At 44.6% G+C, this 19,444-nt stretch overlaps 1 protein-coding gene across 3 annotated transcripts in view; it reads right to left on the bottom strand.

Annotated features, from left to right (window-relative positions):
* Window positions 1-14,930, bottom strand: part of CACNA1I (calcium voltage-gated channel subunit alpha1 I) — a 123,322-nt gene extending 108,392 nt beyond the window's left edge. Inside the window, exon 1 of one of the 3 annotated variants that reach the window (XM_082280552.1) lies at window positions 14,830-14,930. The gene's annotated coding sequence lies outside the window, so the exon portion shown is untranslated. The remainder of the gene's footprint in view (window positions 1-14,829) is intronic. The other 2 variants (XM_082280549.1, XM_082280548.1) reach the window with 2 other exon arrangements.
* Between the last annotated feature and the right edge of the window lie 4,514 nt (window positions 14,931-19,444).

Below are 19,444 nucleotides of genomic sequence, written 5' to 3'. Positions count from 1 at the left end.
ATCATCAACTCCAACCCTTAAGTGAGTAGCCCATACAGGAATCAAACCCATGACCTTGTTGTTATTAGCACCATGCTCCAACCAACTGAGCTCATCCCAGCACTAAGACACAAGTCAGCAGTGTCAGAGACGTGCAGCAGCAAGGCCTCTTCCCTGGGCTCCAACTTGAATCCTAGCAACAGTTTCCAGCGTGTTTGAGCTGGGTTGCAAGTGCCACAAGCCACAATGAGGCAGTCATCAGCCTAACACCTTCACACGCGTAAAGCTCTTTCAAACACTCAAAATATTTTGTCCCTTTCCTCCTCCAAAAGCTTCCAGCATTTCTACAGCCTTAAAGTAAATCCTCTTCATTCCTGGGGCACAAACTTTTCCTGTCGTAAACTCCTTCCAGGCTCCCCGTTGACTTGTTGCTAAGTCGAACAACACAAAACTGGAACTTTCAATTCTTTCCTGCTAGAGGGAAGGGGAAAAAAAAAAAAAAAGAAAAGAAAAAAACCCCCATCCAGATCCTTTGGCATTTCCCTTGTTTTCTCTTTCACTGCTTTTCCTATTTTGCTCTTCCCAAAATCCCTCCCAGAACTTAGAGTACTCAACGTGTAACAACTGCAATCACACAGGAAAAAGGAGGACTACATGCCAGCTCTACAATGTGATTTCTTGCTGTACATCTAAAACTCTTTAGAGCAGGGACCATTTTGTCTTCCTATGGTTACATGAGGTCTACCACAACCAGTTCCCGATCCTCCCATGTAACAGTAAGAGCAAGGTGCTCTGAACTGCAGAATTTAAGCTTTTACAGTTTTTGTCTTTAACTTCCAGAAGTCCCCTCTTCAGGAGCAGGTCCCTGTGCCAGTGCTCCCCAGGGCGACCCTTCCTACTGCAGGGAGAGAGGGTTGCAAGGGCTGAGACACAAACATGAGGCATCATTAGTTCTGCTGCTCACAAAACTAATCTCTTCAACCTCTCTGGGTCTACCCACCTACCAGCACATCTCAGGTTAACTTCTCCTCCAACTCTATGCACTCTGCATCACACCACAATGTTTTACTTCCTCCCAGTGTTCCCAACATCAACAGTTTGCCACCATGCCTAGGTCCGTTCCTTGTTCCCACCAGTGCACCCTACTCGGCACAGTGTGCCCTCCCAGCGTGGCAAGTGTTGGCAGCCACCACGGCTGCTCCTGTGCTGCGTGGGTGCTGTTTGGCCATCTGGCACAGCAGGCTGCTTGCCCAGGTCCCTGCCTTTCAGCAGCCAGTGGATCAAGCAGAACAGACAGCATCTCTGCTCTGCCCATCCTTCCTTGGGTGAGGGCATTAGTAGGACTGCACTCCTCCATCCAACCACCTGAGACTGAAATCAGCCTAAAGGTTCTTACAAGGGAACACTGATCACCTCCATTTCCCTAGAAAACAGAGCTAAAAATAACAGTGGTGATAACATTAACGGTGCAGTTCAAAATTGCGATGAACTTTTCTTCTGATACTTCGATTTGTAACTTCATATCTAATTTACTTACCTTTATTACCTGTAGGACTCTCCAAACATGTGCTGTTCGTCTGAATGGCTTTCAGATGTACAGACGGCAACAGTTATTTAGGGAGAAGCCTAATTAATCATCATTACAGTTTTCCTGAGTCTCCCTTCACTGCAACCTTCATCCACACTTTCATTTCCTCTTATCCTGACCCATTTCCCTATTTTGCCTCAAGTCCCACTTCACTCGACCATGCCCCCAATATCACTCTTATTTTTCATGTTGTACAAGGAAAAGCTATCATCTTTCTTGCTCTTGAATAGATTCATTAATCTCCAATTCATTTAGAAGAAACTAGTTTAAATTTCCCCTTTTAAAAGTTTTGTCTCTGGCCTCTTTTCCATCCTTTTCTGCACTAAAAGTGAAACAACACTGCTGGAGATTGAGGGGCCAAGAGGAGAAGCAGCTCAGGAGCAAACCAACACGTTAAATCCAAAAGCTGCGACTACCAAATATTACACCAATGATCTCTAAACTACTTGCAGTATGAGGCAACTCCATCACTTAAACATGCAGTAACATAAACCAACTTGGGGAATTAGTAGGCCACACTTTGCATTTGGAAAGCATCTTAGAAGCCAATCCAGAAACCTCTATATAAGGGACTTTTCAAGTTAGGCCCCACAACTGGAATAAAATAAGTTTTAAAAGCACAGTATCTAAACATCTGGAAGAATATGCTGTGGCAAACTACTTTTTTTTTTTAATACACATTAAAGAAAATAGTGTCTTACCACTCCCTGAATAATTCAAATATGACAAGCTAGTGAATGAATAAAATTGGTCAATGTTTGTACCACATTGGTGTTAAAATCCTTACTATGGCAGTGAATTTTGTGAGAGATAAAGACTCATTTCTAGGCTGTGTCACATTTTGCTTAAACACACTTAGCTGGAAATGAGAACACACAGCAAGTGACAAAATTGCAGACAACGCCAAGTTATTTGAGGCAGCCAAGACCGAAAGGAATAGGGAAGAACCTGAGTGAGACTTAAGCAAATAGACTGTGATAATAAGTTATATTCAATGTTGCTAAATGCAAATAATACCTCTAAAGAGGAGAAAACTGTATATTATTCACACATCTTTCAAATTTATGAAATAACTCTCTTACCAAAGAAAGGAATCTAGATGGCAATAGGAACAGCTGAATGCTGAGCTCAGCTTACTGTGCAGCTGTGGCAAAAATAAAAAAAATAAAACAACCACGATGTCAGAACACAGGAGGAACAGGATGAAGCAATACAAAGACTGTGCTGAGCCCTCTATAATTCAGGGCTGGAATCACACTCAGATTATTATATGCAGTGCTGATCACCATCTCAAAGAGGGGGAAAAAATGGAAAAAATTTAAATGGGGAGCGTGAGTAAAATAAAGCCATGACCATGGTCACGCTGTGCAGTTTAGGAGGAGATACACTGACAGCTCTTGCAGATTGAGTACCCATCTATCCTAAGGCCATTCTCCATGTCCCTATCTTCACTGCATTTCAGGAGAAACAGGGATTTCCCCCCATCTCACTCCCTATTGAGGTGTTTCAGTTGTTTCATGACTGGCCCACAAAAATCAACCTTGCATTGAATTTAACTCCTCTGTGTATTAAAGCTCATAGCTGGAAACATCTCTCTTGGGTTTTTTTCAGTGGTTCACTTCTCCCTTCCCTCTATGGTTGCTATTATTGAATTCCCTACTTCTGTTATGTAAAGTAATTTGTGCTATTGTGTTCAGAGAATACAGCTAGCACAGTAGACAGCACACAAAATAAGATGATATTGTATCGCTTATCTGAAAATATGTGCTTACAGCAGAGGAGAAAGGAGGAAAGAGGATGCCTGCAGGAGCAGCAGGTGGGGGATCTGTGAGGGGACCTGGACTGGAGCAGAGGTGGGCACTGCCTCATGATGCCGCACGTGCCATTCAGCAGCCAGCAGCCCAGGGACATGGCACGTGTGCATCACAGATCCCTGGTCCCCACCGTCCCAGGCAGCGATCACCAAGGAACAGATACATGGAGCAAAAGGGGTCTTCTATCTCTCTCTTCCTATGCCAGGGAAACAGTCCACAGCAGTGCAGGCTCCTGGCAGCTCGGAGAGAGCTACTGGATCCTGTTTTGCCTGTCTGAAAGAGGAGCTGTGGCAGAAATTATAAAACTCTCCTCCTTTTGGATGAAGGAAGGGATTTTGTAGCACATGGGTTTGCTTTGGCTAATTAAAAGCACGAGGCCATGCAAGGAAAGCAGCACTTTAATAGCTGAAAATAGCTGGAATTAAAACTAATCACGAGCATTTAGCATGCTACAGATAAAGATGTTTGAAAGAGTTTCAGCCAGGGGCCTGTGGGCTGCCTTTGCATAGCTCCAGGATAAAAGGGACAGAGTCCCTCATCGATGCAGCTCACATCCACCCTTCTGCCTGCGTGCTTTGCCACCTTCCTTGGGGGCTTAAGAGTCCTACGGGGGCGGGCACAGAATGTATCAGGGCTCCACTCCTCAAGGACTAAATCTTAGCTCCCACCTTGATGCAAAGTCACCTCAATCCTGGATAAGGGACTCTCCTTAAGCATCAACAGGACATGGAGTGGGTGTCTCCTTTGCCACATGGAGATGGACAACCTCCGAGCTCCTATGGCAAGCAACCACATCAGACAGCCGAGAGCCACCATGTACTCACACTGCTGAGGGAGGGTGTCTGATTCACCCCAATCCACCTCCTGCCCCTGCCCGAAGCCATGACTTGTGCAGCAGCACTCTCGTCGCCCAAACCCTGCCCTGACATAGACCCTAAATGGGAAATCACTTGAAGCACATGAATGCTCATTGTTCGTGGGCCACTGGTTGGACCAGCTGATGCATTACTGGGGCCCTTCCTCTTACAACATTAAGTCCTTGTCTCCATTGAAGATTCTCCCAAGTGTGGACAGAACACGTATGAAGCAAGGTTTCTATTAAATTTGAGGTTACATCAGGACAGTGCACTCTTTCCAGCTTCCTAGAAGTTTCCTACATCTCCAATTTCAAGCATCCTCCTACAGACCCTAATCATGAATGATTTATAACAAAATTCGAAAGAAAGGGGACTCAGATTACACTTCTGAATGGCTTCTCCCTATAAATTATCTGTTATTCCTTTTGCCAATTTTCTACCGTATTTCTGAATATTCAAATTGCTTCGGAATTGCCCTTTAATTCATTAATATTATATTTCAGCTACTGAGATGCAAAGATGTACAAGTGAATAATTCTAGCCCATAACTGCATGGTCGAAACCAGCACTGGAAGTAAAAGAGGTTTTGAACATCTATCACAGGCTATATTTTCATGAACCCACAGCTCAGCGGTCACACCAAGCCACACAGGTGAGGACACCTGCTTGCATGAAGACAAGCGTCCCCTGTGCGAAGGACAAAGATCTGTCACACCACAATGGGACTCAGAATTTAAAGTGCACATCAGAGCCTAGATCAGTGGAGCACCACTTTTGCAGATGTGTTCTCTGCCCTTTACCGCTCTCAGCGAGGCCTAAGACTGCAGGAGGACTGAATTTATTTAAACTGCCCTCCTGTGTGACAGATGGACAGCATGATAGCTACCCTGCAGAACTAAACAAGACTCCAGTGTTTTAGCAGTACCTGGCAGCACACGTTCAGCCATAGGAGTACCTGGTGATAGGAACTCAAAGTGCTTTGCTTCTAACTGGCCTTATTTACTGCTACTTAATGATAGAAGCCAGAATGTCACTATTTCCAAATGAATAGGAGAAGTGGGGAATTTTGTTTGTTTTCCTCAAAAGAAGCAAGCTTTTTCTTATCTAAGCAGCAGTTCCCTTTGCAATAGCTTCCACCCAGTATCAAATAATCCTTTTATTTATGATTACAAGGTCAGCAGCTCCACCTTACCTTCAGAGCCCTTACCACTCCCAGCAGACTGTCTATCCCACATACCAAATTCATAGCAGAAATGATGATCCATATCCTTTTCCTTTAGGGCTTAGATGGGGGACAGTCAGCTGCCAAGCAGGGCAATGCCCACTCAGATGCTGCACTGGCCAAATCAGACAGCTGGCTTTAAAGCAACAAAAGGTTCAGAAGTACATATTCTGTCCCAGCAGCAGAGGCAGCTAACAAAGAGCATAGAAGACTGTGTTCTCAGGACTTTCACCAGTAGGTTAAGGGAAGTGTTTATTTCCCTTCATACTGTACACTTGCTAGACCATATGTGGGTACTTGGATCAGCTCTGGATCTGTTAGCACTAGAAAGTTGTTGACAAACTGGATCAGGTTCAGTCTAGGGCCACCAAGGGCCTCAGGGGGCTGAAGGACTTGCCTTGCAAGGAGAGGCTGAGAGACTGGGGCTTGTTCAGCCTGAACAGATTTGAGAGCCCTTTTTCCAGCCCAAAGAAGAGATGGAGCCAGGTGTTTTACTGCAGTACATAGCAGGAGAAAGGGAAACAATAGCTTTTAAATGAAATGGAAGCAAGAGAGTCTTCCCTACTTAGAGCAGCTATTGCAGTCATTGCCCAGAGGGGTGGTGCAGACTCCATACTCGGAGGTTTTCAAAATTCAGTTGGACAAAGCCCTGAGCAGCCCAGCCTAAGTTCACTCCTGACCTTGCTTTGAGCAGGAGGTTGGACTCCTGAGGACCCTGACAACCCTTCCAGTCTGAAGGATTAAATTTTTTTTTTTTTGGGCCCCTCAGAACTACAGCACCAATTTCCTTAACTTTTAATCCCATCCAGACATTCAAATATAGTGGACATCTCAGTAGCTAAATAAAATGGGACAGCTCTGAAAAAATAAACCTACTCCTTAATCACACACACAAAAATCAATAGACATATCTGAGGGAATCTTCCCTCTCTTCATCCTACACAAAGGCAATGCCCCTCTGCCCTCTACATAGAGATGCTTTCCTGAGGATGGATGCACTATTTGATCTCTCACTATTGTTTATTATGTTACAGCTCTACAGCTACCCTTACTCTACAATTTGACAGCCTTTTTCTCTTGCCAGAGAAGGAAGAAGTTTCTCTGCTATGACATGAAGAGATGTCACTTTTGTATTGCTGTCGCTTTCCCCAGATGCACATCACTCTCCCAGTCTCTGAGGGAATGTGCATATTCATACAAAGCTGGAAACGAATATGCCTGAATCAGCCCCTAGACTGGGCATGCATACACAGCCTTGTGCTAACACACCCACCCACTCAAAGATTAACTAAATTTTGACCTGATTCCATCCAATTAACCTGAATTTCTCACTTTCTTGCAAAGCAGTTTCCTTCGCAAGCCCGTTGGCCTTTACCTTGTGGCTATATTGTGAGTGTGATGCCCTAGAAAAATGCAATGCAATGAGAGAAAAATAAAGCAGAGAGCATAAATAGGAGGAAAAAGAGGTAGAAGAAGCAGGAAGATGTGTAAACAGAACAAAGAGAAAAAGGGAAAAAAGTAAAGAGAAATCAAAGCTAATTAAAGCACAGAAGCAAAGTATGTAAAGGTGGTAAAAGTCATGGGGGTGCAGAGGATCTAAGAAGAGTTACAGAGATATATTTGGACCAAGGGAAAAAGGCTCCAGTCTGGGGGGGCAGGGGAGACACCACAAAGCCAAAACCACTGAGGTAATTACAAGACATATTAGACAAAGCTACAATCAACAGATTGAGTTCCTGGAGCCCATCACTCCCCAGTGCTTCCCAGACAGCTGCCAGTCTCCTTCATTGCAGGTGCATCTCTGGCACAGCAGATCCAGCATGAGCTGGGGACATCGCATCCCATGGTGACATAGCAGAGAGAATGGGGGCAGACGAAGATGGAAAGAGAGCAAACCAGAAATGGCATCAAATGAGACCAAGCCCATTTATCAAACAAAGCAGGAAAGAAATAGAGACTTATTTTTGGATCATGCTTCTGAAGTGAGTAACCCTGCCCCCTCCCTGCTTGGTCCTCTAGCCCACCTCCCTCCCTCAGTTCACTGCTCTATTTTGGGTTTAATTATACACTGTGCACAGGGACAGAACACACCAAGATCTTCCCTGGTGCAGAATTTAAACTCTTCTATTTTACCTTTCCCCCTTTTCATTTCACACAATCTTATAAAAAGAAGGAAAAGAAAATAATTTTGTTTCTCATATGAACCCGAACACCATTTGTTTTTTCCCCCTTTAATCAGGCCTCTGTGCCTCCATGTCAAGGCAGCTCTGACAATTACGAGCAAAGGTTTTATGAGGTCATTTTTTTTAGCTCCTTTTAAAAGAGGACATAGACTGAAAGGGGGAAATGTAAACAACTGTAAAGTAGAAAAAAGGGGAGCCAAGAAGACAAGAAGGGGGAAGGGATGTATTGAATTTTTCTGTAGGAAAACAAATGATCTCACCCAGATACTGGAAACCATTTCTGCTGCTCTGGGCATGTTCCCCCATTACCACTGGAGGCCACTCAACAAGACTGGGTAGTCACTCTTGGTGCAACAGCAAGGTGTACCAGGTCTGGTGCATATCCTTGGCCATGGAGGCGGAAGGTGGCAGCAGGGAGAGAGCTGCAGGCAGTGACAGGCCAGAGATGAGGTCTGGGCAGAGATAACACAGGGCTAGAGGAGCCCATCCCATATAGAGACCATCTAGCATGAAGAGACCAGCATCCCCCCTACAGCCCTGGGCTGCCCCCTGCGAAAGGTACAAACCTCATTTGGCGACACCCTGACAAGAGGAGAGGAGAGCACCAGTTTTGGGGACAGCACACAGCAAAGACTATGAGCAGGCTAAAATGAATTAGCTCCTCCCAAGGCACAGGTCAGAAGCACCAAGAGCCCATACAAGATTAAAGAGAAGCTGTCACCACTGCAAAAAAGCTGTGCTGATTGTACCCAGGGTAGACTCGAAGTTTCTACATACTCCTTGTCACAAAATAAAACCTTTCTTTGCCCAGCCATCCAGATCCAGCATGTTCCTCTGCTGCTTGAGACCTTGCAATTAGCACTACTAATTGTCTGTATGACTGCAGTGCTTACATGCCCTGGTCTAGTCAGGGCCCGTGTCCCAGGTGCTACACAAAGGAAAAAAGAGAGGTGATACCTCCCCCCTCCACCACAAACCACCAAGCAGCCACAGCAGTGTGAAATTAGGGTGGAGAGGGTGGCTGTTCCTCTGCAGCCTTTAAGAGCAGGCAATGCAATCCCTCTTTGCAGCGGGCTCCCAGCAAAGCAGGCACGCACAACTTTCAGATGAAGGGGAGGATGACAAAACAAGGCACAGGGCACAGACAGATGTCAAGGCAAGGAGCCTCTTTTTGCAGAGAGGTACTGGTGTGGGACCTGCCTCCTTTATTCTTCATCAATGGAAAGCTGAATCAGTAGATGCATATGACAGACTTAAAGCTCAAATATGTCAGTCTGAGGAAATATGGTTCTTTAGTGAAGAGATTAGGCTCATATAGAGAATACAAAAGGACTGAGCAAGTCACAGACTCATGTGGAAAGCTGATTTAACCTTAACCCAAGCCACAGAGATTTCAAAAAAATCTGTGAAATGCAAATTCATTTTACAATTAAATGCAAATTTAGGCTCGAGACAGCAGAAGCAGCTATTCCAGGTGACATCGTTCAAAAAAAGACAAAGAAATCCCCAGAGCCAAAAGATACAGAAAACTAAAGCAATCACAGATCATCAAACTAAAAGAACAAAGGGCCAGCTCCACACCTAATCACAGCCAAAAAATGATCCTCTGCTGCAGCTGTAACAAGTTCTACACAAACAGGAAAATAAAACCAGAAAACACTTAGCACTTAGTCAATTACATCATCAATGCTTACACACAAGAAATGCTTTCTAAAAGTTACATTACAGCTATAGACAAAACTTCCTGCATGCTTGGGCAGCACTGGGACAGTGATCCACATGTTTTGGTAACTGCAGTGACCACAGTACAAACTGCTTCAGGAGTTTGACTTCCACAACCCTTGCGGGTCCCTTCCAGCTCAGGATATTCTATGATTCTGTGATTGCAGCTACAGCTGAATAGAGACAGAACTCTATCTTGTTCTGCAGACGCTGGTGCTCTCAGCAGCATTAATCATAGAAAATAAATAGCGTATCTAAGGAAAATGCACAGGAATCGAAGGCAAGGCATGCTGCTTATTCAGGACTCGAAGTACAAGTGCAAATAACTATTTCCACCTTGGTCACAGAGAAAAAAAAAATATCAGTAGCTTTTGGTAACAACTTTCCATGCAGTGCACACAGATTAATGTGCTGTATCTGAAAGCCTGCCTCACTGCAGTGCCAGACAGAGGGACATGGGCTGCAGGTCTCTTCTGGTACAGCATGGCTGTCTTCAAGGCCCTGCAGAGAAACACAGGGCTCCTCTGTGGAGTTGCCCTCCCTTCGTGAACTGCGTTAAGATGGAGGGTAATCACCACTGAGTCATTCAGATGGGATTGGAAAACAAACTCCAAGCAGGAGAAGAGGAGGTGGAAGCAGCCTTCAGGCTGGAGGTCAGCTGTCAGATGCATTTCAGAGGCAGAGCCTCCAGGAAAAGTAGTTTTTAAAAATAAAGTTGAAGAAAATCTCATCTCTGTTGTGGGCAAATATTCATCTTCCAAGCTTCATGGATAGCTGAGGGATGAGGGTTTCCCCTCTGCTGACATTAAAGCAGAAGAGTAGCAGACTCCTGGGGCACAGGAGCTCTGCAGGGAGCAGGGGCTCCCCTGCATGCATGTATTCCAAGGCTGAACAGCCACATGGAGTCCCTGCTGTCTGATAAACTGCAAGTGCACACTGCAGGATTTCTGCTGCAGAGGCCTTTGCGTGGGCTTTTAAGCCTACATAACCTCTTTGCAGTAGCTTTGCTTTGAGACCTCTGCTCCTCTACCAAAAGGGACTCAAGCAGGACCAAGGGATTCAAGAGATGGACGGTACAGACACCTAGGCACTTTCCTTAAGGAGACAGAGCTACAAATTTTATTTCTCCCAACGTACAAAAACCATAGTAATATAGAAAGTCTGGAGAGTTGTAGAAAACGTAAAGCTTCCTGTAGAGCCAGTCTATGGCTGTTACTGAAAGTGTGAACACTGCCTGAGAAAACCCACTGCTGAAGAGAAAAGCCGAGTTCCCAAAAGACACAGGAGATTATATATGCAGGTACATACAAGCATTTTGGCAAAAAGCAAGGATTAAGCTTAAATTAATGATTGTGCACGTTGTTTGGATGTCATATGAAAGGTCTCTAACTGGCTTTAAATCTCCTCTTCAGGTCTTGCAAAGACTAACTACTTAGATCATTACAGAATTACAAATGAGTGCATTTTAATTATTAAATAATGCATTTCTAATTAGAGTAATCCATTAAAGGAACAATTAGAGAACGGGGCCTAATTCTCCCTGTTTTATTCCACTTCTCCTGGATTCTGCCATGAACATGACATAACAAGCGGTGAAGAGCACCCTATAGACAAGCTTTGCTACAAATACACACGCATTAACTAGCAAATGCATTAAAAGTACTCTTATAATAGAAAAAAAGCATTTGCACTCCACAGTTAAGATTCATGAGATGAAGCAGCTTTCAGCCACACAACAGCACAACTCCAAACCATATCACAGGTTTCCCAAGACAAGATTCCTGCTGTTCTCCAAGGTCACTCAACCCCACCTTTTGAGATAAAGATCACAGATGTTAAAGTATTCTGCCAGAGTAACCAATCTGAGTGGCTTTCTCTTATCATGCTTCACCTACCCACGATCTTCAAACTACAGGGTGGCAAAATTTTCTGATCCCAAGAGGTACTGAACGTTTACTTGTTGGGGGGGAGAGGATTATGAGGAAAAACTGGATGGCCAGTCACATATCTCATTAAATGCAGAGAACCTCAGCATGCTGGCATTGGTGCTCTCTGCTGCTGCAATAGTCACATACAGGCTTTTAAGTCTTGCTGTGTGTTTAACTTAAGTAACCCACATACAAAATCCATAAGCTATGAGCTGATCACAGCTGCATTCATCCATGCAAAAAACAAAGTGAAGAGATGCATCTTCCACATGATAAACTGGTGTGCAGAGTTTGCATGTATAAATGAAAGCAACCCTATTTGGGTTACGTGTGCACAGAAAAACTAATACAAATGGACACGTATTTATATGTAAAGCTTTAAGCATACGTTCCACATCTGCTGGAGCTTAGAGATCCAGCAGTACCTTGGTCCAGAAAACAATATGGACATTTGTTAGTGGTGTTCTCTGCAGGGGAAACAGTTCATCTCTGCACATAAATCACAATTCATCTTCATTTCAAAGGCCCAGCTAAGGACAAACTCACACACACACAAGCTCCTGATGAAATACAGGCAGATACTGCCGAGGAAGATTCTTTACCTATGCCCAGCTAGGAGCCAAGCAACAGCCAAGCCCTGGATCATCCCCCTTTTATAGAAAGTTTGACTTGCAGTGAACAAAGATAGCTTAAAGCAAAATAAAGGCTGTGGGAGAAGCAGCCATACCAGAACCCAATCCGCAAAGATTTGTGAGTGTGATAAAAACTGAATGACAAAAACACAAGTCTACTATTAAACAGTAAAACCACTCCAGGAAAGTGCTAGAACATGGCTTGCCTCCAGCCACTGGTTCGAGGGATATAGAGCAGTTAAACACACTGGTCAACAGGCTAACGGTAAACTTAGCTAAATAAGTCAGCTGTAATACCAGAACCATCTATCCCTTTCCCTGCCCCAGAAAAAAAAAAAACCAAAGGTTCAGAAGGCATTTTGTTCCCTCAAGGGCAGCAGTCAGTTGCATTTGGGTTGCAATCTCAACATAGAGGTAACAGAAAACACATCCAGGTGATTTTGTAACCTTGCTTTCAAACATAATATTATATAGTAGAGAGAGAGAAAGATTTAACTGGCTGAAAACCTTTTGAAAGGTTGTATGCCCTTTAGCTTGGTTTATTTTATGCTTACCTTTTAATACAGAATAATAAACTCCCTGATCTAAAATTACAATCTCATAAATATCAAACAGATGGCTGTGAGCTCCTCTTAAGAGCATGCTTTGGAGCAGCACCTAGGCTACAATATACGATGCCAAAGCTGAAAAGATGATGGAGCTTGTTTCACCTAACAAATCCACTTTGCTTTTCTAAAAATTACTATGTAGTCATGCATGGGGGGCTGGGGGAGGGGAAGGTGGGCAAAAATTTGGCCTTTATTTCCAAGTAGAATACAAACTGGGAAAACTCCAGGTTGAGGGAGGTGATTGTCCTCCTCTACCCTGCTCTCATCAGAAACCCCCTGGAGTTTTGTGTCCAGCTCTGGGCCCCCCAACACTTGAACATGTTGGACCTGTTGGAGCAAATCCAGAGAGCCACAAAGATGATCAGAGGGCTGGAACACCTCTCCTGTTAGGGAAGGCTGAGACAGCTGGGATTGTTCAGCCTGGAGAAGAGCAGGCTCTTGGGAGATCTCATTGCAGCCTTTCAGTACCTGAAAGGGGGCTTAGAAGAGAGCTGGAGAGGGACTTTTTACAAGGGCATGTAGCAACTGAACAAGGGAGAGTGGCTGCAAACTGAAAGAAGGTAGATTTAGATTAGATAATAGGAAAACAATCTGTACTATGAGGGTGGTGAAAAGATACTGGCACCTGTTGTCCAAAGAACTGGTGGATGTTCCACCCCTGAAAGAGTTCAAGGCCAGGTTGGATGGGGCTCTGAGCAATCTGGTCTAGTGGAAGGTGTCCACGCACATAACAGGACGGTTGAGACTAGATGTTCCTTTAAGGGCCATTCTGATCCAAGCCATTCTGTGATTTTGTGAAAAAGCTGAGCACACCACATCAGCATTGCTTCAGAGTGACATCTGTCAATGTGGAAGTAACAGCAGACCAGCTGCTCCCACAGGCAGACTGAGAGCACTTTCCCACCAACACCTGGACTTGCAGCTTTCATGCAAGTGTTATAACTGGCTGTTTCAACTTTCATTAGAAAACCTGCTACCTCAAAGGAAATCTCTCCTCCAAGCAATTTCAGCAAAGACTCTTGAAAACTAGCACCATTATAACAAAAGAATAAGAATTGCACCTTCATTCTCCAAAGCTAAAGGTGTTTTCTAGTGTTTATTGCTTGTGTGTGTGCATTACACTTCTCAGAGATGACAGCATTTACATAACCAGGTTTTCACAGCTTTGGGGAGGACCAAAACCTGCCCTGGCCTTGTCATTGCTCAGTTCTGAGACATTTCATACAGAAACTATGCAAACACCATGTATGGCAAGCAATGCACACCCCACCCTTTAGCACAGTGGGAAGCTGTGACTGCACCAGCACGGCACTGAGCCCGGGGTAACACAGCAACACTCAACATGCTTTATTGCTTTATTTCAGTGCCACAGGTAACGCCAGGTCAGAGTGCAGGTGATCAGGGTTTGTGCCTACATCCAAAGGATGGCAGTCACAGCCTTAGGAAAGCAGCTGTCTCGCCACATGCAGATGTGCAGCATTTCGAGTTGAATGACAAAGAACTGGCTTGTTTTGCATAAGCAGCAATTAGCAGTTTCCCAAAGACAGCTTGCAGCAGAGGCAAACTGGGATGGCACTGGCCGCTGACAGAAGAGATCAGTGAGAGGGATGTTCTAGAGCGAAGCAAGACAGATTACTTGAGCAACACTGCTTGCTCAAATGCAGTGGTCACTCCTGCCTCAGAAACAAAATGCAGGTAACAAAGTGACTTAATTTTGCAAGGGGAAGAAAAGCTCAAGCAGCATACTAGATCATTTACTGCAAACAGAAACACAGGAGATCAATTCTTTGCTGTGAAATTTTCTAATTACCCTAAACCACACTCATTTCACCCTTTTACCTCCTCATCAAGATGCACACAGAGAACCATACATCCCATTGGACAGCAAATACCTATGACTAAAAGAAGTCAAATTCAGCAATAAATAGCTGTATCTACCTCTGCTGGATCCTAGAAACACACCAATGGAAAGATTAGATTTCCTATCACAGATGCCAACAAGTAGAAAACAAGTACTTTTATCCCCCACAAGACATCAGTTATCCAAATCCAAGCAAACCCCAGACTTGCAAACACAGCTGGGAGAGAGGCAAAATAAACCAAAATTTTACTGTGACATACAAAACCATCATTTAGACAATCAACCAGTATGGCTGAGATCAAACAGTTACAGCTGGAAGTCAAAAATTAAAGCTGCTAGCCCTATTTGCTATGCAATTATGTACTGCAGAGGGCAGCAGGTCAGAAAAATAAAGAAAAATCTTTACTTTTGGCATTAAATCAAAATAATAATTACCGAAAAAAAATTTAACCATTTGAATTCTGAAGTCTGGCTCCATGGGGCTCCTATCCACTTGTTCAGCATTCGGACTTCTCCCAGTATTTGGTCCTTGTTCGTACCACTTTTGTAAAGCAGGGCAGCTATTTTGGCAGCTAAGAGGAACAAATCCTGGCAGCCAGACGTCATCAAGAACAGGTGTCTGGCTGCTGTCATACCCTGCAGATGACCTGCTCCATTATGAGCCAGAACTTGCTGCAGACCCTGGATACTCGGGGCTTACAGCAATCATTGCAGGCCCTGTGGTGTTATGCTTATTGCCCCAAATAATCCTCTTTTGTGAAAAAGAGACTCTTTTTATGGCAAAGCTTCCATGAAATTGAGAAGACAGCTTTCTGTTGAAAGACAGTTGTGATGAGAAGCTCTCTGAAAGAGATCAAAATACAAAGGCACAAAAGGGCAAATAACTAGTATTTACCTGAACTACGTGAGACAAAGCAGACAGAAGTTCCAACAGTTACACAGACCAAAATGGGATTCCCTCAGTGGAACCATATTTCCCACATGGGAAATTCCCCAAATATTCCTTGTATGGAAAAGCAGAATCCATATTTCCCTGCTTGCAAAACTGGCAAGAGTTTAACACAGGTGCTTGGCTCCAAAACAATAATTGATGGATGCTCCCACCAAGTGCCAAGGCAAAATCCCACTGATCAGCTGTCCCTGAGGAGGCTGCAGCTCCCAGCCCTGCTGAAATCCAGCAAGAGCTACACAGCCAAGGGTCTCACCACTGTAAGCTGAAGGAGCAGCTGCCATGGCATCACCTGGAGAAAAACATCAGCATGATCCCAGTGTGGTGTGAAGCATCAAGAGTGGTTAAGCATTGGAAGAGGCTGCCCAGGGAAGTGGTAGAATAGCCATCCCTGGAAGTGCCCAAGAAGTAACTGGACTTGGCACTGAGTGCCGTGGTTTTGTTGACACAGTGGTGGTTCGGTCAAAGGTTGGACTTCATGAACTTGAAGGTCTTTTTCAAATTTAATGATTCTAAGATTAGTCACTTCAAGCACGCGGTCACTAATTCTGTTATTTTCATCGTGCACTGCAGACCAGAAATCCCAAGTACGTCTTGGGGGATGACTGACAGCTCACTTCTGTATCTAAGGCACTTCGAATATAGCAAGTGCTGCAGTCCACAGACTGAAGAATACTAATCCTATGTACTTCTAATTAGTATTTCAGAATTACTAAATGCTTCTGGTTTCAATCTGTGCCCATTGCCATCTCCTCTGTATAAGCTGAGAGCCAAGAAAAGCCCTTTCCTCGCAGGGGCATTGTAAATATAAATTAATGTTTGTGAAGCACTCAGGTTCTATAGCGATGAGCATTCAGGCACTACGGTGACAAAAAAAAAAAAAAAAAAAAAAAAAAAGGACTACGAGGAAATCAATAATCCTATCTCCAGAGCAGGACTTACACAGTGTGTTGTCAATAGGGCCCAGAGCCACGCATTGAACAAACACAGGAAAACAAAGTGTAATCTGGCTTCTCATTAAGTGAACACCATCCTTCAAACACCTGACAAAAGTAGGAGAACAATGGGAAAAAACATGGTTTGAAAACATAAGAAAAGGCACCAGCCAACTTATTTAGTTGTGTCACTTCAAACAGCAGAGGACTTGGTTCTGCAACAGTTCCTTATGCTTCCATCCTCCCCTTCTTCTATTACTCAAGGAGGCCTTAATTAGACACCAAGTGGTGAAGCACAATTATTTTTATTTTCAGGTGCGCAAGTAATACAGAAAAGTCTGGAAACTCACCTAAGGTCAACCTCAAAGGGAAAAGGAAAGTTTGGCTGATTTCAGCCTTAAATTTTCACAGCAGGACAGCTCTCCTGGTTTGGGCTGAAATAGAGTTAATTTTCTTCCTGGTAGCTGAAACAGTGCTGTTTTGGATTTAGCACAAGAATCCTGTTGATAACACACCAATGTTTCAGTGGTTGCTAGGTAGTGTCTTACCCTAAGTCGAGGACTTTTCCATTTCCTGTGCTCTGCCAGTGAGAGGCTTCACAAGAAGCTGGGAGGGAGCATGGCCAGGATAGCTGACCTGACTGGACAAAGCAATATTCCATGCCATGGAACACCTTGTCCAATATATAAACTGCAGGGAGTTGGTCAGACACTGCCAGTCACTGGTCAGAAACAGGCAAGGTATTGGTCAGCGGGTGATGAGCAACTGCATTGTGCACCACTTCTTTCTGTCAGGTGTTATTCCTCTTTCTCTCCTTCTCATTACAATTATTATTATGATTAGCAGTACTAGCATTGTTATTTTACTTTGTTTCAATTATGAAACTGCTCTTATCTCAGCCCACAAGTTCTCTCTCTTCCCACTGCGGCTGGGGCAGAGCGAGTGAGCAGCTGCATGGTACTTAGTTGCCAGGTGGGATTAAACCACAACAGCAGCTCATGCTCTAGTCAGGTCCTTGACAGAAAGACCAGGCTTGAGCATACAAAAGCTGTAACGACAATGCTTTCTGCATCCTGATTCAGGCAAAAAGGGAAAAGTGTTCCAACATTAATACTGACATTCTAGTAAAAGTCATAAGAGAATGAACAGCTGAGCACCCATAGTTGTTTTCTTTCTGTGGAAAATCATCCTCACAGCAATTTAAAGTGGCATTTCCAGACAAAACTAGGGCCATAAACGCAGTGCTCAATTCCAGTGGACCCAAAATTTAGTGCTGTGGCTCCTGCCTAAGCTGAATGGACAGACCTGGAAAGTCTTGCTCCCCAGAAAGAGTAATCCAGGTTTTGCTGGACTGCTATTGCTTCAGCCAGAGTTATTTTTTATATCATGAATAAAATTAAGAGAATAAGACAGAACAAAAGAAGGAAAGCATACTTCATCTGGTCCTAGGGTTAAAGAGCAAGTACTCTCAATAGGGCTAGAGTAGAGCAAGTCTGTACATGCCATGAGATAGCTATTCACCAAGGGGAACAGCAAATTAGGAGAGTGCCAACAGCCACCGCACATTGGATTAATGACAAGAAACAACATCTTTATGTAATAAGATCCAGTGCGTCTAGCGCTGTAAACTGCAAGGAAAAATTGAAACATGTACAAAAAAGCTGAAACACTTCCAATTTTTCTTGCATTTTTTTAAGCTTTGTGCACACTGGGACACCTCTTCCTGCCAAGGCAAAGAATAGAGAGGATCTGGGGAGTGAAGGCAGAGAAACTGCAACAGCAGAAAGAGCTCAAGAACTGGAGAAACTTCCTTGAGTCCCTACGCCTGAGGAGCAGCCACACGTTCACACACACACTGCTCCACTGACAGCCTCATCACCTTCCTAGAAAGCAGCACCAAGGAACAAAGCCCGACTGCCAACACTTAAATGCCAGTCTCATCCCTGATGAGAGTACCCCGTGAGGACAGGGTGCCATTACTGATAAGCACAGAGTGGGTGCACTCTGGCTGATAGCAGCCCAGGAGAGCAGGACAACAATCAAACGTTGATTACGCATAGTGGGATAATGGGCAGATAGCTCTCACACACACACCCAGTTCAGATTCCCCTCATGTCCCTTCAGCTAGGAGACAGGGAGCCCAGGGGAAGGTAGGGATGCAGTTTAAGTTGGTAAATCAGGCTCCCATTCTAATCATTGGTGGGGTCCTGGCATCTCCGTCGGCCTTCACCTCCACACCTCACTCCCAGTGAAAAGCCTGTCTAAAATTGAGAAATCAACTCCCAGACAAATAAACCTACTCCTAGGGGATCAGGGTCTCTGAAGTGACTTGGGTCTACCAGCACAGTGCCCACCCGAGCTGAAGGGCCACTGCAATGCCAAGGTGCTTCAGACACTCGCTATCAAGCCTGCAGATGCTCCACAATGAGGTTGATGACCACAGCTCCTTTGCTATCCAAGCAGTTCTCCTGGGGGTACCCATGCAGAACAGGTCTGCATAGGTTGGAGACATTTAGGGCTCTCTGCCTCTCAGGTGAGCTGGCTGATCACACAGGTCAGCTCTGCTGAAAGTAGATAGAAAACCATCTTGCAGAGCAGCAGCAGCATCAGTCCTCCTGTCAGTTTCCCATTCTTCTGGCCCGTTCTCTGTCACACCACTTAGGAAATATGGGTCTGTCTCCAGGTCCCAAACAGCTTTAACCCATGTATATTCCAGGTTGCCTCATCTTCTGCTCTTATCATCAATCCTCTCTCCATTTGACACAATGTTTTCCTGTCCCTCAGCTGCCACCCAAACTGCTCTTGTGCACTAGGGCCTGGAGGAGGAGATGCCTGGGAAGAGCCAGTGCAGGAGCAAAAGGCTCACTACTGCAACATCTCTGAGCATCACCTGCCACACTGGGGAAAGTCTCTGAGCCCCATAAATTCCCTCCTAGCATGAGCATAGAGCAGAGGCTTTCAGGACTGGTTTTTCTATGCCACCAAAGGTCAGAGCTAACTTAAGTTACATAGGGAGCCTGGAGGGGCCAGTTCCCAACCCAGGGAACACCAGATGTCCAGCTCCCCCAGGGTACTACAGCTGCACTCTGTATACCTTGAATCCCTTTCCAGTATCCACCAAGCAGTGCTTCCTCACCACTCCTCCAAGGGACAGCAGAAGTGTCAG

This window comes from Coloeus monedula, assembly GCF_965178545.1.
Source record: "Coloeus monedula genome assembly, chromosome: 4".
In the NCBI taxonomy this organism is placed as follows: domain Eukaryota; kingdom Metazoa; phylum Chordata; class Aves; order Passeriformes; family Corvidae; genus Coloeus; species Coloeus monedula.
This window is presented reverse-complemented; position numbering and strand designations above follow the sequence as displayed.